Source organism: Scyliorhinus canicula, chromosome 1 (assembly GCF_902713615.1).
Source record: "Scyliorhinus canicula chromosome 1, sScyCan1.1, whole genome shotgun sequence".
In the NCBI taxonomy this organism is placed as follows: domain Eukaryota; kingdom Metazoa; phylum Chordata; class Chondrichthyes; order Carcharhiniformes; family Scyliorhinidae; genus Scyliorhinus; species Scyliorhinus canicula.
This window is the reverse complement of record NC_052146.1, coordinates 84,894,882-84,910,898: the sequence shown is the minus strand read 5'-3', so window position 1 is coordinate 84,910,898 and position 16,017 is coordinate 84,894,882.

Below are 16,017 nucleotides of genomic sequence, written 5' to 3'. Positions count from 1 at the left end.
CTTTGGCCCATATCCTTTAGTATCTTTGTTTATCCATCTTAGATTTAAAATTAACACTGACCTAGCTTTAACTGCTGTTTATGGGAGAGAATTCCAAACTTCTACCACCCTTTGAGTGAAGAAATGCGTCCGAACATTTCTCCTGAACAGTCTAGCCCTACTTTTTAAACTATGCCCCCTAGTTTCAGAATCTCCAACCAGTGGAAATAATTCATCTTTATCTACCCTATCTTTCCATGTTAATATCTTGAAGACGTTTATTAGATCACCCCTTAACCATCTAAATTCTAGCAAATACTGTCTTAATTTGTGTAATCTCTCTCGTAACTTAACCCCTGTAGTCCAAGTATCATTTTTGTAAACCTACATTTCACTCCCTCCACGGCTAAACTATCCTTCATCAGGTGTGGTGCCCAGAACTGCTCACAGTACTCCAAGTGGAGTCTAACCAAGGTTTTGCATTTCTAACTATTGTAAAGACCCAGATGAACTTCCCCATGGAACTCTATCCACACCTCCGACGCTCCAGGGGACTCCCCCACCCACTGACTACTCACCCCTATAGTTTTCCCCACCACCCTGATCCCCTCTGGGATTCTCCCTACTGGCATGATTCTCCCTACTCCCCCTGGCGGGCCTGGCTCTCACTCCCTTTTCTCAGCTTCCCCCCTCTTGCAAGCCCAACCCAGCACAACCCTCCTCCCCCACCTTTAACCCAACCCCTTAAACCTGACCTGACCCCTGCTGACCTGACTCAACACGGCTCAATCCAACTACCAACCACCCCCCCCCCCCCCCCCCGACCTGAGCAACCCCCCTCCCCACAGGTCCAACCAACCTCCTGAGGCCTGAATCCTCCACCCACTGAAATATGATCCACCTCCTAGACCTCTGGACTAACTGTTCCTCACTACCACCCCAAACCACTCCCAGCCTGTGTCAGAAGATTGGGCAAGACAGGCAGCGAAGAAATTTAGTGCCTGTAACTGACTCTGAACATCTCCCCAGAGACCACCTGCCATTCTACCCCCTCACCCATTTGCCATTTTTAAAATTAATTTGTGGAATGTGGGTGTCGCTAGCTCAGCCAGCATTTATTGCCCATCCCTAATTGCCCTCACAAAGGTGGTGGTGAGCATCTGCAGTTCATGTGGCGTAGATACACCCACAGTGCTGTTAGAGAGGGAGTCCCCAGACCTTATAGAATCATAGAAACCCTACAATGCAGAAGGAGGCCATTCAGCCTATCGAGTCTGCGCCAACCGTTTGAAAGACCACCCTACACTGATGCAACCCCGGCCCTACCTCTATAACCTCACCGAACATTTGGACACTTAGGGGCAATTTATCATGGCCAATCCACCAAAACTGCACATCGTTGGACTGTGGGAGGAAACCAGAGCACCCGGAGGAAACCCACGCAGACACGGAAAGAATGTGCAAACTCCACACAGGCAGTCATCTGAGGTCGGAATCGAACCCTAGTCACTGGTTTGTGAGGCAGCAGTGCTAACCACTGTGCCGCTGTGCCACTCCTACTTACATACTTAACTTCTCTCTGGTTCCTCAAAATGGCTGGACCTTTAAACTTAGCGTGTGTAAACTTTACCAGGTCCTGGCCCATAATTTGCTTATTAAGAACTTCAAAGCTCAAACATTGGTAGATATGTTTTAAAGAGCAAAAGAAAAACTTTCAGAAGATCTGGCAGAATTTGTGGAGAGAATAGGCTCGATGTTTTGGATCTGGGTCTCTTCTTTAAAAGCTTACAATAAAGTGGCCCGGTCGTACAGTGGTTCGCACTGCTGTCTCACAGCGCCAGGGACCCGGTTTCAATTCCAGCCTTGGGTGCCTGTCTGTGTGGAGTTTGCACGTTTTCCCTGCATCTGCGTGGGTTTCCTCCGGGTGCTCTGGTTTCCTACCACAGTCCAAAGATGTACAGGTTAGGTGGACTGGCCAGGCTAAAATTGCCCCTAAGTGTCCAAAAGGTCAGGCCTAGGTAGGGTGCTCTTTCAGAGGGTTGGTACAAACTTGATGGGCCAAATGGCAATATCCCGTAGTCCAAAATGACTTTGAGAGGGGAGAGCTGACTGATGGTGATTTAACCTGAGGATCACCATACCTCAGGCAATGTTGAGAAGGTGGAACCTTCAAGAATAATCTCAGCCAGTATGGGAATTGAACCCACACTGCTGGCCTTGCTCTGCATCACAAACCAGCTGTTGAGCCAAGTGCGCTAAACTACCACCCTTACCTCCAATCCAGATGCAAACATCATGCAACTCAGTTTGTAGCGAACCCAAGAGTATTAAAATATTGCCTCGTATTCAGCTATCATTTCTCTATTAGTTTGTATACATCAAGAGATTGAATTCAGTTCAGACAACAGGGGCGGGATTCTCCGATCCCCCGACGGGTCGGAGAATCGCCGGGGGGCCGTGCAAATCCTGCCCCCGCCGTCTGCTGAATTCTCCGGCACTGGAGATTCGGCGGGAGCGGGAATCGCGCTGCGCTGGCCACTCGCTGCGCCCCCCCCCCCCCCCCCCCCCCGGCGATTCTGCAGCCCACGATGGGCCGAAGTCCCGCTGGTTCTTTGCCAGTCCCACCGGCACGGATCAGACTAGGTCCCTTACCGGTGGGACCTGGCGGTGTGGGCGGGCTCCGGGGTCCTGGGTGGGGGGCTGGTTCCGGGGGGTGCCTCCACTGGCCTGGCCCATGATCGGGGCCTACCGACCTGCGGGCGGGCCTGTGCCGTGGGGGCATTCTTTTCCGACGCGAATGCCGTGTCAGCCTCCGCAATGGCCAACGCGTTGGTGAACACCCCCCCCGCGCATTGCGCGGGGATGACATCAGCAGCCGCTGACGCTCCCGCGCATGCGCGGACTCTCGTTGGCTGGCGTAATCCCTTCAGCCCCGGCTGGCGCAACGTCAAAGGCCTTCCATGGCAGCCTGCTGGCCTAGCCCCCTGAAAGTGCGGAGGATTCCTGCCGGGACGCCCCGCCCTGCCAGGTACGGGAGAATCCCGCCCCATATCTAGCTTTCGTAGCTTAGTGTTTGCTCTTGCATTGATTGCCCTGACTGCAAAACATGCAGCAAACACAATAGTTAACATAACAAATTATGAAAAGTTGGAACCGAGCTAAACTGTTGTGTTTATATTGAGAACACAGGAAAATCTCCAATTGAACCTTTGTATTGTGCCTCCACTTAGTCGATCAGCAATGTAACTTCACACATCCTTTTCTGCTGGTGTCTGCATATCTCCCAGACAATGTTTAATGAGAACTCGAACTGTGTATATCAGTTTACTCAGAGTTAATAATTCCAGGGTCATTATTTACAGTGATCAAATCAGTGACATTCCATTTTTATTACACACAATTCCAGGATTCGCCCACATTTTTATTGCTGCTATGAATATTATATTTTATGATTCTGTCCAAGTGTGGAAATTACAAATGGGAAGCTTTGATACTATTTGTTGAACCCTTTTGATGTGTCCAATCTGGGGTGAAATTCCATGGGTCAATTTATTTTATTTACATTTATGATTGTACTAAACTTATTAACGAGAGGAATTGTGATCTATATAGATTTCTCGGCTGATTCTTAACTCCCTTTTCTGATGTCTCCATCATCTGCCGCCAGTCAACTTCTATCAGTCAATTATTGATCCAGTTGCAACTGGCTGCACCTTGTTAAAAACGCAATTTCCAAAATGGAACGGTATGACTGTTCTGTCAGACCCAAAGAGAAAAACCAATGACTTTTCACAACTTAATATTCCAATGACAAATAATTTGTAACGTATAGAATATTGCCAACCTGCATTGAGAAGGAACAGATTTTGACCGTCTAACAGACTCATGGGGCGAGAGTCTCCGAGCCCCGCGATGGGCCGGAGAATCACCGCAACCGCGCCACGCCGCCCCAATGCCAGCATGCGATTCTCCGAGGTGTGGAGAATCAACGCTATTTGCGTCGCCCCGATTGGTGCGGCACCGGTCGCGGGTCGCTGTCTGCGGCCGGGCTGCTTATTCTCCGGCCCGGATGGGCCAAACGGCCGCACGGGGGGCCTCCAATGGGATCTGGCCCGCAATCGAGGCCCACCGATCGGCGGGCCGGCCTCTCCACACCCCTCCCCCCCCCCCCAGGCCTACTTCGTTGCGCGGCCGGCCCCTGAACCCCCACACCATGTTGGGTCGGGGCCAGCGCACTGAAGAAGTCCCCCGTGCATGCGCGGGTTGGCGCGGCCCAACTGCGCATGCGCGGTTTGGTGCGGTGCCCATTTGGCACCGGGAAGGGAGGCTGGAGCGGCGTGAACTGCTCCAGCGTTGTGCTGGCCCCCTGTTGGGGCCAGAATCGGTCGTCCCCTCGCCCGTTTCGCTCCATCGTGAAATGCGACGGCGTTCACAGTGGCGCGAACATTTAGTCTCCATGTTGGAGAATCACGCCCATGGTTTTGTTTAGATTGTGATAGTTCTGTATTTGTTATTATTGCTGACCTGCACCCTCGCAGTCTAGAAATAGTGATACCTTGTAACTGTTCCAAACTGTACAGCATTTACACATAAAATGCCTTAACCTCTCCGCCGCCATTTCCTTAAGACTCAAATAGACACCATTTCACACTGCTATTGTGAAGCTTTTTTTAAAATTTAGAGTACCCAATTACTTTTTTTCCAATTAAGGGGCAATTTAGTATGGCCAATCCACCTACCTTGCACACCTTTGGGTTGTGGGCGTGAGACCCATGCAGACACGGGGAAAATGTACAAACTTCACATGGTCAGCGACCCAGATCCTCGGTGTCATGGGGCAGCAGTGCTAACCACTGCGACACTGTGCCGCCCCACTACCATGAAGTTAATGTTTCAACAGACAACTAAATCCATCAGGCAATAGGAGAACACCAAGCTTGAAATATTCACCGCCTCCTCTCAACTCTCAAAATACCATTGTCTATATTACAAATAATTGTGGTCAGGCGCTGAATTTTAATGGTTTGGAGATCACAAATCGGAGCTGCAGAATTTTCTGATATCATAGCTGTCAAGTCAAAACTGCTGATGAAGGAAATCTCGTGTCTTTTGGAAAACAGATTTCTGTGTAGATTTGTGGGGTTGTATATGTGGAATACAACAAAACATTTTTTACTTTGACTGCTGCTTGTTACTGTCACCCCGCCCGTCCACTCACCCTTGGATCACTCATTGCTTTTTCTTAATTCCTGCCCTTATTCTTTCCACCAAGATGATTGTCCCCCTCCTGTTCTGCGATTGAGTAACTGCTTCTGTAGATAGGATTGTGTATGGCGCCAATTATCTGAACAGCTGAGAACTATCAGAACTCTATCCAGTCAAGATATTTAATTCACATTGTGGCTTAGATTTCAACTCATTATGACCCTCGCGAATGGAAGGGCTTTGCAAGATGCTGCCCCTGCCAAACACGGTCCATTTATTTATTCATTAGTGTTGCCAATTAAACAGGTATAATCTGAAAGTCGAGCAAAATACTGCATATGCTGGGAATCTGAAATTTAAAAAAAACAGAGGGCGGGATTTACAGACCATCCCACCAGTTTTGCGGTGGGGGAGGCGGCCCGCAAGCGGGAACTACCTTTGTCGCCAGGAAACCCATGGGCCGGCATGGGATCGGAATTTCCCGCCGGCGTGAACAGCCGGTAAATCCCCCCCCAGAAAATGATGGAAAGACTCAGCAAGTCAGGCAGCAATATTTCAAGGTCGATGACCTTTCGTCACAACTCAAATTGTGCAGCAGTGCTTAAAGGGTTAATCTTTCTAGGAAATGTTGAAAAACGGTGACCCTTAACACACTGAATATGAGTAATTTCTGTAGCTGTGCTGGTGCCTGCCTTGAATATAGACGAGAATGGGGAATTAATTTTGTGTGTTTCGACTTCCCCGGGAACTGTGTCTGGCTGAGAGCGGTCTACAAGAGATATTGTTTCTTTGGTATGGTGGGCACAATTGGGGAATAGGAAGACCGTGCCCAATTCAAATACAGCTTCGAAAGCCCGCAGGAAAAATAAACCTCATTAAAACATCATTGTATTCGGCAATTTCACCCGAGAACACATTTCTCTTTTACTTTTCATTGGTATCAGTTGTCAGAAGTTAAATAATATTTTTTTGTTACATTTTAATTGATTGTGTGTACTGAATTAAAGCTGTAATGTTTATCTGCTGAAGATCACGCCAGCCTAAGTGCGAGACTTGCATAGAGCAGCAGCAATTACCCAAGTCCAATCAATAAGCAGCTAGCCTTACGGCAGGGTTGCTAAGCAACCTGCTTCGGTGAACAATTAAAATTCTTCAAAGACGTATTTTGACTAGGTGCAGTAACACACATAAGGGTACCTAAAAATTTAAATGAAGTATTATTTGTGCAGTTTTTAACATTATTTGAAGAGACACTGGGTCAAATTTCATCCCCTCAGTAGCAAGAATAGATAATTATGGGGTACGCTTTATGGGCCTCCCAACCGCTATATTTAAAAGGTGGTGAGGGAATTGAAAATAAAGCAGGTGACCAGCCTGCCACCTTCCTCCCACCCCTGACCATTTCCCCCATATTACAGGGGGTGGTAAGGTGTTCGGCAGCCCACCCCAGCTTAGACCCACCAAGACCCTTAAGTGGATAATTAACTGCCACTTAAGGGCCTTGTTCCTTCTCGCCCGCAATGTCACTCTGGAGGAAGGCAGAAGTGAGGTGGGCAGCTGGCAGCCTCGACAGTGCGACTGCTGTTGGGCAGGAAGTGTGATGGTGGGGGAGGGGGAGGGTATCTCCTTTGGGAGGGGGGGGTCCACTGTGCCCATTCAGGGCATGCCTCCAAAGATGGTATCCACCTTTGTCCCCACTCCACCCCTGGAGTCTCTCACCTGTCTACCCACTCCCCATCCCAACCTTGCTGGGGTCTCCAAGCAGTGCCCACCAAAAATCCCCGGAATTATCGGAAGCCTGGGAAGTATTTTCACTTCTTTGTGGGGATTGGTTGCAATCCCAGCAGTGGCCACTACCCTCTTCTGGGCTCCTGGGACTACCAAGTTGCGGCCAATCTGATTGGCGGATACCATCTCTAGAGGCATGTCCTTGATTCGCATAGGGGATTCCCCCAAGGGAGATATCCTCACCGCGCTCCCCCACATCCCCATACCTCCAGCCCAACAGCAGGATATTCTGTTCTTCAGGAGCAGAAATCTCATACTACACTAATTAATGCCATCCTCGGCATGTTATCGCTCTGAGACAGCCAGATATCACATTAGTAAAATGCCAACAGACTTTTACATTGGGCTGGGGAAGATAATCCACCACCTCCCCAATAAAATCAACCCTACTTTCTCAAATTAATGAAGAATAATGGCATGCTTGTCAACTGTAAATAGATCTTCCAAAAGCCAGACCATAAGTTTGATTACGACACGGGGGTCCGCACTGAATAATAGTAAGAAAAAAGTTTTTAGTTACAAACTACACATATATATTATATACACTTCCCAATAGACCCCTATCGGGTACCTTCTTGGTTGGTGTCTTACTGGCTGACCCTGGGTCATGGAGAGCTCATACTCCGCAAGGAGCACGGGGAAGATAAGCATTCCAACCCGTAGGTCCCATGCGGGATATTACATTCCTCCCCTCAATGTCCGAAGATCCCCTTGATGAGCGATGAGATGGAGAAGGCGGAGCAGGCGGAGGACGTCTGAGTCTCGTCAGCTCCGGAAGTCCTCATGGAGTTGATGTGCCGGATCCGTCAGTGCATATTAATCTGATGAATACCTTTGGCGGCAGGAACGGCATGGCGGATGATCGTCAGGAGATGGCTGAATTACGGAGTCGTCGCCCGAGACCCTCAAGGTCTGTGTCTCCATCTCGGAGTCTGATGACATAATGTCGGGCATGTCAGCGTCGAGAGAGACTGGAGGCGTCACAGCAGGCTAGTTGGGCAATGGAGCCGGAGGACCCGGGGCAGGCTTCTACTGAGGTACATCATGAGTGAGCAACCGCTGTGAGCAAATGTGATCAGGTGTTGCTTCATTAATTGTCCCCAAACCCGAACTTGGGAAGCCACTGGCCCTGTTTGATGGAGGACAATCCTAGAGAGCCAGTGAGCACCTTTAAATATGCAAATCTAGGTCTCGCTCAGCGAGAGTGAGATCCAGATCGCAACACGCTTCGAGCGTCGCAAATCTCTCAAGAGGTCTCTCGCGAGATTCAATATCCTCGTCCTGACACCAAGTCGAGCGCGAAGAGGCAGTTGAAGCATGCCCTGTGTCACCCAAAGCTCTTAGGTATATCCAAGCAAAAATAAATCAAACAGAAATAACTAATCCACGGAAGAAATATAGCAACAGTGGAGCAGAGATTAATTACTCATAATCTGTCTTTTAAAGAATTAGAGCAAACTTTGTGCTCTGAGGTCAGGTATATGTCTGTTGATTACAACAGTCCAATCAGAAAAAGCAATGCATTGCATCATTTTCTGACTCAAGGCAAACAGTCTCGATTCTTGCAGATAATCCTTTTGTTAAATCACTGACGTTTTTATTTACCCGGTTCAGCCTGAACTGAACTCTCGGCCTAGCTTTCATCACTCAGACCATGGAGGCCAGTGTTGACCGGGCAAACGTACCCGCAATGTGCAGTCTGATATTTAAGCTGAGTCTTCATTGTCTGGATTGTTAATGTCAAATCAAATTATTTTGAACTCTTCAAAATAATCAAGGTGGTTACTGTTTATGATTGTATAGCCGTCAGGCTTTGCGCAGATTAAGTGATTATGTTAAAATCTGAGATGTAATTCACCACAGCCCCCATATGTTTTTCATCACAGTGAGACCCTTTGGGCAGTTGGAGTCACAATAATCACTCTTGAGCTATTTAATTGTGCTGAACAAGCTTTCCACCTGGTGTTCACTTTGCTGAGATTTGTTTCAACATCCACTAGGCATTCTTGGTCATGTGTTGCTACATAGCTGGTAAATGTGTTTGTTGCCAAAGTATTTGCAAATCCAGATTCATTCCCAATTGAGGTCAAAATTCAAAAAGCTGAAGGAAAAGGTATCCCAGTGGCATGGTTTTGGCAATACGGATTGATTAATCGCTGTCCCTTTGAACAGCCAACAGCGACAGGTTGGGTTGGTGTAACGATGCATTGTGTCAGTCAGAAGGAGCCTGTCCATAGGTGTGGTTTTATTTCAGACTAGCCACTGGTGGAATCTTGGAGGTTACCATTTTTTCGTTCAAGAGCTAGAATCACAGATTGTGCAGAAGGAGGCCATTTGGCCCACTGTGCCTGCATGGGCTATCCAAATGAGCAAATGAGCATTGCGATTAAGAATGGGGTATAGTAAGGGAGAGGCTATTAAAAGAGGAAATAAATGAAAGACAGAAGCCAGAAAAATTCCAGAAATGCCGTGTTGATTGTAAAACTGTTTTCTGATATGTAGATCAGTGACATCAATACAGAGATCTACCAGGTGGTGCACATATCGTTTGTGTAAATAAAACCTCATTCTTATTTTACTCAGAATGGACTCCCCATGTCCTTCTTGAAGTTAGAGTGGGCATTACATGCGTACAAGGATTCAAAGTGGGATTAATCAGTATCTAACACTGATTTAACAGAAGTCTTGCCATTGTTAACTCACTGCTCTTAACACATGCTGAGGGTATTCAGCAGCACTAAGCAAACTCCAATACTGCTGTTTAAAGGTAACATTGACAATTTGTAGAAAGTTGTTTAAAACGGAAACATGGGGAGAACGTGCAGACTCCGCACAGACAGTGAGCCGAGCCGGGAATTGAACCCGGGACCCTGGAGCTGTGAAGCAACTGTGCTAACCGCTAGGCTACGGTGCTGCCCCAATGGAAGTATCTCCGCTGGCGGGATTCACCATTGCCCTGGCAGAGCACCCATGCCTGGGGATTTCCTGATGGCGTGGGGCTACCCACAATCGGAAACCCCATTGGTCGGCTGGCGGGACGGAGAATCCTGGCCTGGGTGTTTGGCAGAGTTCAGAACAGTTGCAGAATGATACTGGATGTTGTCACGGCACTGTTTGCTGCTGTAAGAGCTCTGGCTACATCATCTGGCCCCAGTTTTGGGATTATAGTTGCAGTTACTCCTGGGTGCAGCATCAGAGGAAGATGGAGTAAAGGCAGCAGAGAAGACAAGTTACCCACTGAGGAAGGAGGAGGGCGACTCTGAGCAGGAGGCCTTGTCCACACTGGGGTCAAACTGGGCAGTGCCAGCTTTTGGAACCAGACTTGTAGCCTCAGGCCAGGGAGAGTGGCACAGTCAGTGGCCATCAAGGTGAGCAGCCCTGAATCTTTTCAGGAATGGATCCTTCCATGCTAGAAGATGTAACACAGTAAACATCGCACAGTTCATCATCCATTGCTACATCCGAGAGATAAGACTTGCTGTGGATGACTCAAGATTGAATGTCTTCTCTCTAATCTGTGAGAAGCAGGAGGAGTGGGTAAGTGCCTTTGCCAGAACAGTGGGCTACTCCATGTTTCAGGGAACCATTGACCACATATACACGGATGCCACATCTCAATGCTATGGTGTACTGAAACTAAGAAGTTTACCGTCCTCGGAATGTCCAGTTGGTGTTTGATTATGTACAGCACATCATGCTGGGGAATGCCCACATGCCTGGCAGCAGTCATGATGCTTTCATCCTGTACCAGTCCACTGTTCTATCCACCCTGTCAGACCAAAGGGATCAACAAGGGCTATATTCTTTAAATCTACTTGATAACTTGCCTCCGCAACACAAAATATGTGGTCAGCACGGTAGCAGAGTGGTTAGCACAGTTGCTTCACAGCTCCAGGGTCCCAAGTTTGATTCCCCGCTGGGTCACTGTCTGTGTGGAGTCTCCCTGTGTTGCGTGGGTTTCCTCCGGCTGCTCCGGTTTCCTCCCACAGTCCAAAGACTTGCAGGTTACGTGGATTGGCCATGATAAATTGTCCTTAGTGAGCAAAAAGGTTAGGAGGGGTTAGTGGTTTCCGGGGATAGGGTGGAAGTGAGGGCTTAAGTGGTTCGGTGCAGACTTGATGGGATGAATGGTGTCCTTCTGCACTATATGTTCTATGCCCAATACTCAGCAGAATGGATCTCAAAATTCATGATGTTTTGCTGTTTCCTCAACAGCATTACCATCAGAAGAGCATGCTGCCCCTTGGCAGCAGAAACTCGACAAGTACGTTAGGTGGAAGAGGAGGGGGAGGAGCAGGAGGCAAAGGAACATCCTCACTTCAGACAGGCTAACTGTGAGTGAAACATTTGTCTTTGGTTTCCTGAATACAATCTCAAATCTCCGTCGGTAGACATTGACAATTTGTAGAAAGTTGTTTAAAACCTTTTATTATGCCTTGCTGATCATAGAATCATAGAATTTACAGTGCAGAAGGAGGCTATTTGGCCCATTGAGTCTGCACCGGCCCATGGAAAGAGCACCTTACTTAAGCCCATACCTCCACCCCATCCCTACACCTCCACCCTATTCCCGTAACCCCAGCTAACCTTTTGTTTTTGGACACTAAGGGCAATTTAGCATGGCCAATCCACCAAACCTGCACATCTTTGGACTGTAGAAGGAAACCGGAGCACCCGGAGGAAACCCACTAAAACATGGGGAGAACATGCAGACTCCGCACAGACAGTGACTCGAGAAGGGAATCGAACCCGGGGCCCTGGAGCCCCATCTTACCGTTGCACTGTGACAGCTCTGCACCTTCAGAGGCCCAGTTCCAAGCTCCAACACATTGGACCAGTTGGCAGTAGTTCGAGCTGGCTGACTGGCAACAGCAAGGACACTGGCAGGATGGCAGTGGTAGCACAAGTGCAGTCATCCTGCGTGAGGGCAGCAGCTTCATGCGCCATTGGAGCCATTGCCACTTGCCCAGGAGAAGGCTTCAGCAATCTTAGAAATGTACTGGAACCCAGGATGCTGGAATGTGAGAGAATCTGCCTGCTCCTTTGACACAGCCATGTTGGTAAGCAGTGGAGTGGGAGCTGAGACATTGGCCATTGGATCCTGCAGCATGGCTGATTCTCAAAATGCTCTCAAGGAGTTCACCACCACTTTCACACTGGGAAGTATTAGCACCAAACTCTTCGTGATCCCCTGTGCCAAACTGGAGGCAGATTTAAGCAGTGCTCCTTGACACAGGCTTTCTTACAGGCCAGCTAGTTTTGTGTACATTACCCATCAGCCTTTTTCCATACAGTGCCCCATCGAGGTCCTCATTTTAATCTAGTGCAAAATTCTAGTGCAACCCCACCCTCTGAAGACCTGACACCCACATGATCCTTTCCTCCACCCACCCTCCTCTAGTTGCAACCCACCTCATCCTTGATGACTCACCTCATCCAGATTCTGCTTCTATCCTCGCCTCTGCGCACGACTTGTCCAATCATTTTGCGTGAGGGGGCACATTTTATCACTCAAAGGGTCAATGAGCAAATTTCAGACACAATTTGTGATAAAAATAAACAATAATTTTTTTTAATATTCAAAGTTTAATCACTAAATTGTTAATTTTGAACAAGAGTAATTAATAAAAATTGTCATAAAATGTGGCAAGCAGCAAATTTATCCAATAAAACCTTTGTTGCCATTGTGGTGAAGAGAGTAGACAGATAGGGCAGCACGGTAGCATGGTGGTTAGCATAAATGCTTCACAGCTCCAGGGTCCCAGGTTCGGTTCCCGGCTGGGTCACTGTCTGTGCGGAGTCTGCACGTCCTCCCCGTGTGTGCGTGGGTTTCCTCCGGGTGCTCCGGTTTCCTCCCACAGTCCAAAGATGTGCGGGTTAGGTGGATTGGCCATGCTAAATTGCCCGTAGTGTCCTAAAAAGTAAGGTTAAGGGGGGGGGGGAAGGGTTGTTGGGCTACGGGAATAGGGTGGATACGTGGGTTTCAGTAGGGCGATCATTGCTCGGCACAACATCGAGGGCCGAAGGGCCTGTTCTGTGCTGTACTGTTCTATGTTCTATGTTCTATAAACAAGGCACCAAGTCCCGGTCACCAAGTCCCGGTCACCAAGTCCCGGTCACCAAGTCCCGGTCACCAAGTCCCGGTCACCAAATCCCAGTCACCAAATACCGGTCACCAAGTCCCAGTCACCAAATCCCAGTCACCAAGTCCCGGTCACCAAGTCCCGGTCACCAAATCCCAGTCACCAAATCCCAGTCACCAAATCCCAGTCACCAAATCCCAGTCACCAAATCCCGGTCACCAAGTCCCGGTCACCAAATCCCAGTCACCAAATACCGGTCACCAAATCCCGGTCACCAAGTCCCGGAAACCAGGTCCCGGTCACCAAGTCCGGGTCACCAAATCTCACTCACCAAATACCGGTCACCAAATCCCAGTCACCAAATCCCGGTCACCAAATCCCAGTCACCAAGTCCCGGTCACCAAGTCCCGGTCACCAAATCCCAGTCACCAAATCCCGGTCACCAAGTCCCGGTCACCAAATCCCGGTCACCAAATCCCGGTCACCAAGTCCCGGTCACCAAGTCCCGGTCACCAAATCCCAGTCACCAAATCCCAGTCACCAAGTACCTGTCACCAAATCCCGGTCACCAAGTCCCTCTCACCAAGTGCCAGTCACCATATCCCAGTCACCAAGTCCCGGCCACCAAATCCCAGTCACCAAGTCCCTCTCACCAAATCCCGGTCACCAAGTCCCGGCCACCAAGTCCCAGTCACCAAATCCCGGTCACCAAGTCCCGGCCACCAAGTCCCAGTCACAAAATCCCGGTCACCAAGTCCCAGTCACCAAATCCCAGTCACCAAGTCCCACTCACCAAGTCCCGTCCACCAAATCCGGTCACCAAGTTCCGGTTACCAAATCCCGGTTACCAAGGCCCGGTCACCAAGGCCCGGTCACCAAATCCCAGTCACCAAGTCCCTCTCACCAAGTCCCGGTCACCAAACCCCGGTCACCAAGTCCCAGTCACCAAATCCCGGTCACCAAATTCCGGTCACTAAATCCCGGTCACCAAATCCCGGTCACCAAGTTCCGGTCACCAAGTTCCAGTCACCAAATCCCGGTCACCAAGTCCCGGTCACCAAGTTCCGGTCACCAAGTCCCAGTCACCAAATCCCAGTCACCAAATCCCGGTCACCAAGTCCCAGTCACCAAATCCCAGTCACCAAGTCCCGGTCACCAAGTCCCGGCCACCAAGTCCCAGTCATCAAATCCCGGTCACCAAGTCCCAGTCACCAAATCCCGGTCACAAAGTCCGTCACCAAGTCCCGGCCATCAAATCCCGATCACCAAGTCCCAGTCACCAAGTCCCGGTCACCAAATCACGGTCACCAAGTCCCAGTCACCAAGTCCCGGTCACCAAATCTCGGTTACCAGCACCTGGTCTACACGTCCCAGTCACCAGCTACTGGTCACCAAGTTCTGGTCACCAGAGAAGAGGTGGAGAAGGGGGCTGAGCGAAGGAGTTGCGTTGAAGTAAAGCTAACCTTGCGTTCACCTCGGATGACGCACACTCTGAGCTGGTCTGCAAGAAATTGGTTCAAAAGTTGGGGTTGCAGGGACTTGTGTTTCAGCCGGGGCTTTTGGGACAGATTTGTGGACAGTTTTTTTGGGGGGCAATAGGAGGGGAAAGGAATGGTGTCCAAAACACTTCCTGTCTGGAAGTTCTCACTCTCAACCACCCACTCACACAGACCCACTCATATAGACTCACTGGGCTCGATTCAACTAAATGGGAACAAAGTCCCATAACGAGCACGCTTAGCTGAGTGATTCCCGGCCCTCGCAATGCCACGAAACACATGGCTATACAATGCAACTCGCATTGGTTGTATAAGGGGCCTCAGCGGGGAACGCACCGTTTTGTCAGAACACCCAGTGTAGCATGAGATCGGGACACAATTTTAAATGGTGCCCTGATCTTCAAGATCCTGAAGTAGTCCCCAACTCTCTCTCTCCCGTCCCCCCCCCCCCCCAACACCCATTCAGGGTACCCCCCTCCGACCCGATCACGCATGAGTAGAAAATGCCGGCTTTGCACCTTGACAGTGCCAACCTAGCACCCTGTCAGTGCCTACGCCAGCTAGTAATGCCATCTGGGCACCTTGGCAGTGCCAGGCTGGCATCCAGATGGCAGTGACAGGCTGGCACTGTCAGGGCGCCTAGGTAGCACCAGCAATGCCAGGGCACCACCCTGCTCAGACGGCATGCAGCTGGGAGCCTACAAATTGGGTATAAAGGTAAGGAAGTGTTGTTGTAACAATAGAAGGCATAGGTAAGATCGCACCTGGAGTATTGTGCACAGTTTTGGCCCTCTTATTTGAGGAAAAGTGGAGTGGCATTGGAGGCAGTTCAGAGGAGGTTGACAAGATTGATTCCAGAGATGAGGGATTTGTCGTATGAGGAGAGATTGAACAGTTTAGGCCTTTCCTCTCCAGAGTTCAGAAGAATGAGGGGAGATCAAATTGAGGTGTACAAGATGCTAAAAGGTATGGATACAGTAGACGTTGAGCAGATGCTTCCTGTTGTGGGGCATTCTCAAACGAGAGGTCATAATCTTAGAATAAGAAGGAGTAAATTTAAAACAGATTTGAGGAAAAACTTCTTCTCCCAAAGAGTTGTGAATCTGTGGAATTCGCTACCCCCGGAGTGTGGTGGATGCAGGGACACTGAGTAAATTTAAGGAGGAGTTAGTCAGAATTTTAATTGGCAATGGATTGAAGGGTTATGGAGAACAGGCAGGACAGTGGAGTTGAGGCCAGGATGGGATCAGCCATGATCACATTGAAGATGTTTATGCTCGGGAGGTTACATCGCCTACTCTTGCACCTAGGTCATGTGTTTTAGGGAGTAGTTGCTCTGGCTGACTTTGCAATCCAACTCTTGGTCTGCAGCATTGTAAGTAATAGAACATATCAACATGATAGAATGGCAGAGCAGATTCAATGGGCCAAATAGCCTAATTCTGGTCCTATATCCCATGAAT